We start from the raw sequence: 7,498 nt of genomic DNA, 5'->3' as shown, positions 1-7,498 counted from the left end.
TTCTGTCTCGCTGTTTTTCTGTCACTTTGGTAAGTGCCCGTCCCCATAGCAAAAATCTCTCTATAAAAAGAAAAGAAAAGAATGAATTAGGCTCAGAGCTAGCAGGTGACCTGGAGGTTAAGGCAGCTGGATTTCACATAGCTGACTCTACAGCTTCAATCATGGGTCCAGTGGCTTGAAATCATGCCAGGCATGTGTGCGTGCATGCCCAAAATCCTGAGAGAAAGATGGAGAAAAAGGATTGCAGAGTGGCCATCTCCCTGAGGGTGGGTTGGGGGGTGATTTCTAACTTTCCCTCTCTCTCTGTCTCTGTTTCTTTCCAGCTAGCACATGAGCCTATAACAAAAAGGAAAAAAAAAAAAAAAAGGATTCTAGCTCAGATAATTATAAACGTGAAGCATTTTGATATTTAAAAAACTATACTGACATTTCCAGGAATGGATCTACTGGAAAAGAACCAACAGAAGATTATTTATTCAGTCGTTCACCGCTTCAGAAAATCATGTCACAGAAGCAATGCTGGCAGTGGAATTGAGTTGCCAATAAAAGTGATGATTTTCCCATAGATGCAATCGGTCCTTCTGAATGAAGACAGAAAATGTTGATTGAAAAAATTTTTAATTCACAATTTTTAAATTATGAAAATTCAAATAACCAAGTGTAAAGGAAACATATAATTACCCTTTCCAGGTTTTTTTTTTGGAAAGCTTGTATCACTTGCCCTTTTGAAGTTATTAAAACTTAAAATAGCAGTTAGATTTTTGCAACACCTGTTTTTTGAAATAAAAAGTGAGACCACTGGGTCTTACCTGGAGAACTACCCACCTGCATTTTGTTTCCATCTATATAGAAGGAAATGTTCAGTCATGAGGCCAGCCTGTGGCCTGCTGGTTGAGGGATCCTGATCCCACATACCAACGACTTGGCTCGAATCTCACTCTGGTGGCCTGAGAACAGGCTGGAAGTGCCAAAATCCCGACAGGATGGAGAAATGGAGAAGGGATTCTGTGACCCATTGAAGATTGCTTTCTCTCGCTCCCTGTCTCTCTGGCAAGCTTATGAGCCCTCTGGCAAGTAAAAAGAAAGAAAATGTCTAGTCATGCAAATGGGATGGAACACAGTCTGGAAGTCAGCGGCTGAAAGCCAGTTGACCCAGCGTGCTCTGAGCGAAGCATTTCAGCTCTTCCCGACAAAAGTCTCTGAGAGGCTCTGAGCACCTGGCCTCTTCCCCGTGAAATGAGCGTGGGAATGAGTCTTTCTGGCAGTCGTGAGAAACAGGTGAGAAGCACCGGATGCACTGAGGGATCCAAAGCAAACCGCCAGGGCCTCTATCCACAGTGCCCCTCCTCCAACTGTGCGGGTCCGGATTACGCAACGCCGTTGGCACCCAGGAGCTGGGAGCGTCAGCGGGTGGCCTCCGTGCACTTTCCGGGAGCATTCGCGCTCCAGGGAGCATTAGGGCTGGGGGTGGAGGGGGGGCGAGTCTACCTGGCATGCCCGTTCACCCATGGGCGGGGCCCGGGTCTTGCAGGACCCGCGTTCCTGACTATGTCCCCTATGCCTACTCAAAACCCGTGAGCAGTCTGCTTTGGCTACCCGGCCCAGGCTGTTGCGCCCGGCAGTGCAGCGGCCAGACCTTTCCCGACCTTTGCTGGGGGGAGCCTAGCTCTCCCCGCCTCCTGCCTCCGCCTGGCGGGCCCGCCCCAGCCCAGGCAGTGAGCCCAGCAGGGAGCGGCAGTTTTTGCTGCGCCAACGCTGTGGCCGGAGGCTCCGCTCGCCTGGGTAAGACGCATCCGGCAGCCGATCGCTGTCCCTTGGCTAGGGGATGGGAACTGGGCGGGGACAGAGATCACCCCTGAGGCCAGTAGTTCGCCCAACTCTACCCCCGCAGCTGGGACTCCGCAGGCCAGGTGCTCTGCGCTCCAAACCGCTTCAAGCTTTCCTTGCCTCCTCCGGGACACCCGCAGCTCTTGCCACCCTTGCCTGGAACCCCGATCTTGGGACTATTGCTTCGCTCTTCAAGCGTCAGAGCCTTGCGGGACCGACAGGCCAACTTGCGAGGGGAGGTTAAAGATCGAAGTACCCATCGTCCTGGTGTACGGGAATTTCTGGCGCCTTCCACTAGCTGTCACTCAGCCGGGTCCCAGGCCGGAGTGGGTGCTCAGTCTCCAGCCTGTGCGCCCACAGGGGCAACACATTTATCCACTGACACTGAGCGTGGCACAGAGGAGCTCTTGAGCTGTGCATAAAAACCAGCAGTGGAGGACGTTCGCTGAACTGGAAGTGGTGGAAAGGAGAGACAGGGTCTTCTGGTGAAGTCGGGACTCTTCCTTTTCTCTCATCTCTCTCTTTGGATGATCAAAATCTTGGGGCCAGCAGGTGGTGTGGTGATTAAGGTGCTGGACACTCCCACATGGCTGACCACGGTTCAAGTCCTGGACCTGGTGGCTTGCTTTCTCACTTTCCCTCTCTCTCTCTGGTCAAATTAAAATGAATAATTAAAAAAAATCCCTACGTAACTTTTGGAGCAAAGATCCAATAGCAAAGCCTTTGGGTTTGCCTGTGCCGCCCATTGCTACACTGCAGGGTTCTGACCCATCTCTGTGTTGGCTCTCCTTTGGCAGTTATGAGAAGGCTGAGGCTCTTCTCTCAGAATGACAACTTAAAGATATGAAATATATCAAAAGTAGAGTATTATGAAGGAAACCAATTGTAAACACTCAAAAATATTAAGAGAAGTATGACAGAATAGGAGGGGACTTCAAAAACTTCACAGAAAATGCACATTACAAGGACACACTAGATTTTAAAATTTGTTTTGCACCAAAATAATTCCATTTTTCCACGAACATTTTGAAGTCCTCATGTCTATGTGCTTTTAAAAAAGAGCTAATGAATTTTTTTTTTTTTGGAGAGGTTTTTTGCTATAAGGCGCTTGTACTCACCCGAGAGACAGAAAGACAGAGAGACAGAAAGCGAGAAATCACCCCCCAGGGGGGATGGCCACACCGCAATCCCTTCTCCTCCATTCTCCTCTCGGGATTTTGGGCATGCACACACATGCACCTGGCGTGAGTTTAAGCCACCGGGTCCGGGACTTGAACCGTGGTTGACTACATGGGAGTCCAGCGACATAGCCATTACGTCAACTGCTGGTCCCTCCCTCTTTCCTTCTTTCTTTCTTTCTTTCTTTCTTCCTCTTTCCTTCTTTTTAAAATTCTTTTTGGATTATTAAATAATAAAACCTAGCAGTGGATCTAATAACTACCATAAGTTTTTTTTTTAAGTTTTAATTAATTAATTTTTTCCATGAGTGAGACACACAGAGAAAAAAAACAGGGTCCTGATGCCATGATCTGCCCCCAGCCTCAGCCAGCGCAGTGCTCCCAGCATACTCAGATTGGCCTTGCAGAGAGCTGTGTTGTACCTCTGTGCCACCATCCAGCCCACTAATAGCTACTATAATTTTGAAGTAATAAAGAACATAGACAGTATTTCTAAGATATAGGCAACACCTATAGTATAAAAAAATCTGTGATTTCTATTGATGACAAAAATCAGTTATTACTAATATTGTAGTGATTTGTTGCCTAAATACATCATTGGAGAACATATTAAATTTCAATGATATTTTACTGAAAACAAAGATGTACCCCCCCACCCCCACCCCATTCACATCCATGGGTCCCAGGTTAAGATTTCCTGATAGTACAAAGGGCACTGCCCAGGAAGTCAGGTGACTCGGCTTCTGGGCTTGACACTTCTAAGGACTAGCAGTGTGAATTTGGCGTCTGGACTTCTTTGAGCCTCAACTCTTCATTGTACAGTGGAAATGACAACATCTTCCCATGTATTTAAGGCACTCAGCAATCACCTGCTACAGAGTGGTAAAATCGGTACTATTTATTAGACATGTTTCTTGCTCTCCCAAGTTTATGGCCATCACCATTGTATTCCCAAACCTGGCATAAGAAGGTACTCAATAAATCTTTATTGAAAGCATAAGTGGGTTAAAGAGGCTTGCTTGTGACTGACTATACATAAAACAAAACAAAACAAAACAAAATTCATCAAAGAGACAGCTGGTAGTTTAGGAAATGACTCTTTAAATTCTGAGCTTTTCTTTCCTTTTTTTTTTTTTTTTTCTTAACTGACTGAACAAATAGATAAACATGTCTGGAATTTGAAATGTCGGCACCCTTGGTCTGCGTAAGTGGGTCTGTGCGGCTGCTGTTCTGCCAGAGAACATGAAATTGAGGGCTGACAGGAAACCAGGATTCCTTAGCAGAACAGTTCTCCATCTTGCCTGTGTCTAGGTTTGTTAGTTTGATGTGTTGTAACACAGGAAATGTCTTGTAAGGAGCAGAGACAGAGCCATGATGAGGTATTTCTGGGCATAGTTGTATATTCCTCTTTCTCCTTCTCTTTTCACTGTTCCCCGCCCCACTACCCACTATGTAACTTCTCTGACTCTGAAGACTTGATAAAAAGGAGCAGTGTGGGTAGTATGCTAAAAGCTGCCCAGACTCTACCTGAGGCCAACTAGTTGCTTCTTAATTATGAGCCTTAAAAGTTGGGAGCAGCAGTCGGTGCAATGGCTATGTCGCTGGATTCCCATGTAGTTGACTGTGGTTCGAATCCCAGACCCAGTGGCTTAAACTCATTCCAGGCACGTGTGCGTGCGTGCCCAAGATCCCGAGAGGAGCATGGCCATACCCCCAGGGGGTGATTTCTCACTTTCTGTCTCTCTGTCTTTCTTGCGAGAGCACGTGCCCTATAGCAAAAACCTCTCCAAAAAGAACAAAAAAAGTTTATGAGGTCCCCAGCCGTGGTGGGACATGTGGTGAAGACGCTGTGCTCTGCAGGCTGGGACCACTTGGGAGGCCTGAGTTTGACTTGTGGTTCAATCTAAAGACCAAGTGTGATGGTGCATGCTTTTAATCCCAGCGGAGGCAGGAGGACTGTGACATGGGGAAATCCTATCTTAAACAAAACAGGAGTCCGTGTCATCCAACAAATGTACATGGTAATAATAACAAGGAAAAGTAGGTCCAGCCAAGCATCCCTGTGATTTTCTTGGTGATAAGAGGTGAGGAGAGAATTTTGAAAAGAACAAGGAATTTAGAACACACTGGAGCTATCTATGTCTATAACCTTGGAAGGGAAACTGATGGTATGGTGGACTGAATTGTGTCCCATCCCCCAAGTTCATATATTGAAGCCCTAACTTCCACTATCTTAGGATGTGACTGTATTTGAAGATTGAGTCTTTAAAGAGATAATTAAATTAGGTTACTAGGGTGGGGCCTTAATCCAATGTGAACAGTGTCCTTATAAGAAGTTGTCAGGGGCATGTGTGCACCAAGAAAAGGCCATGTGAGAACACAGTCAGAAGGAGGCCATCTGCAAACCAAGCAGAGAGGCCTAGGAGAAGCCAGTTCTATCTGCACCTTGATTTTGGACTTCCAGTCTCCAGAACTGTGGGAAAATGAATTTCCATTGTTTGAAGCACCCGGTTTGTGGTGCTTTCTGGCAGCCCTAGCAAATGAATATAATTGGGCATCCTATCTTTTATGTCATGAGCCTCATATACCCATCACTTGTTCTTAGGATCCCTCACCCCACCTACCCAGAAGAGTCTCTGGGGTCTGGTCAGAGATCATTAAAGCCTATTCACCTTCATGGTTTTGACTGTTAAGAACTTTGCTTCTTCAGCAAATGAGCCAGGCTAGCTCTTATGCTATTTACATAGTAGGTGCTTTATAAATGCATGCTGGGTGATGGAGTTGATGAGCATCTCTAAGTACCATGGAGTGACTCCCTTATAATTATAATGGACTTCCAACTTTTGGCCCTAGCCCAGCCCTCAGGGAGGGCTGTGTATCTGGGAACCAGCAGCTCCAGCCCTATCTACATCAGTGGAGAGGACATACCTGTGCATTATCCTGGGACCAATGTCTGACTTCTGAAAGGGAGGCCTTTATAGTAAAGCCTGTGGTAATTTCTGTCTATGATATTGTCTTGTTTTCTTGGCTATTTGTTCCAAGACATCTCACAATGTCTTCATAGGAAAATTGTGTGTTTTTAACAACCACCTTGTTTAGAGCATAAATTGTGAGGGCATCCTAAGAAAGTGCCAGGTCTAGTAATGCGATTTTGTGTTTCTGTGAGCGTGTGAATGATGCTTGAGATGGATGAGGGGCCATCGCATTCTCTAGCCATCTGAGCTGGATGATAATCATGAGTTTTAAAGGTCTAGGTGATTAAATCTAAGCTCGTTTTGAATCATAGAGTAGGAAGGGTCTCTAAAGTCCAACTGGACACTTCCACTTATTTCTACTCTGGGAAATGGACTCAAAGTGGTTAAGTCACTTGCTCCTGGTCCCACAAACTCTGTTTGCCTGGCACATAGTCTTCCACAAATAATGTTGCAGCTGTGGGACTTGAGGGAAGAAACCAGAAGGTTTGGTTTCCATTCCGTTTATGTTTCAGGCCTGGTTATGAATCCTTTTCATGTTTTTTTTTGTTGTTGTTGTTGTTGTTCACAATAATTCACAGCTCTGAGGAGTAAATAGAACAAGTACCCTCACTGAATGCCTGTTTGTAGATCTTAATTTCTCTTTCCTCTTCATTTAGAAAACTGTAAAATTTTAGAGAAAGAAGGGACTTTTGAAATCACCCAGCCCAATTCTTTATTCTACTGATGAATAAAGGCCCAGAATGGTTAAGAATGAGCCCTACAAAGTGGGCCCTGTGACTTAGTGGTTAAGGGAATCAGCTCCCACATAGTCAACTGAAGGTTCAAATCCTGTCCTGGGCAGCTTCAGAAAACACACTGGATGTATGTGCCTGAAATCCCAACAAAGAGGAGAAAGGGAGTAAAAGGGATTGTGATGTAACCATGCCCCACTGGGGGTGCTTTCTCACTCTCCTTGTTCTCCGTATCTCGTATCTCTATCTTTCTGGTGAGCGCATGTGCCCTCTGGCCAAAAAAAAAAAAAAAAGAAAAAAAGAAAAAGAAAAAGAAAAGAAAAGAAATCTAAAATAACACCAAACTCTGCCTGGCACCACCTGGAATGTGGGCCTGGATCTCTCGACACGCCCTCACACAAAGCCTCACCAGAAACGAATAACTGTGTCATCTAGTTGGACACTGGGAAGATGTGAGCCGTCAGGGAAACTGGCACACCTGTTACCTTGTCTATACCTCATTGTGTGCTATTAAAGGACTGAGTTTAGCGTCTTTCCAACGCTGTTCAAAGGAGAAACAAGTATAACTTGTAATTAAAGAGTCTTTTCTCATCGTGTTAAGACCTCACACACTGGATTCCAGGAAGTGATATGCTTGACTAATTGGCCAGTCCTCGGTTATAGTGACACTCCACCCTTCAGAGTCTCCTCGCATGTGGGACTTTGAGCGGGAATCCCACTGCTCCTGAGGCTCCTGAGTCATTTTATTGTGATCATTTAGCAAATTCAGGAGACCAAGCCTAAATTG

General features: G+C 45.6%; 1 protein-coding gene across 1 annotated transcript in view; it reads left to right on the top strand.

Annotated features, from left to right (window-relative positions):
* The first annotated feature begins 1,709 nt into the window (after window positions 1-1,709).
* SQOR (sulfide quinone oxidoreductase) overlaps window positions 1,710-7,498 on the top strand; it is a 59,879-nt gene continuing 54,090 nt past the window's right edge. Inside the window, exon 1 of the mRNA XM_006170719.3 lies at window positions 1,710-1,782. The gene's annotated coding sequence lies outside the window, so the exon portion shown is untranslated. The remainder of the gene's footprint in view (window positions 1,783-7,498) is intronic.

Source organism: Tupaia chinensis, unplaced genomic scaffold (assembly GCF_000334495.1).
Source record: "Tupaia chinensis unplaced genomic scaffold, TupChi_1.0 Scaffold148874_1, whole genome shotgun sequence".
In the NCBI taxonomy this organism is placed as follows: domain Eukaryota; kingdom Metazoa; phylum Chordata; class Mammalia; order Scandentia; family Tupaiidae; genus Tupaia; species Tupaia belangeri.
The sequence above is the reverse complement of the archived record's forward strand: the minus strand, read 5'-3'. Positions and strand labels throughout refer to the sequence as shown.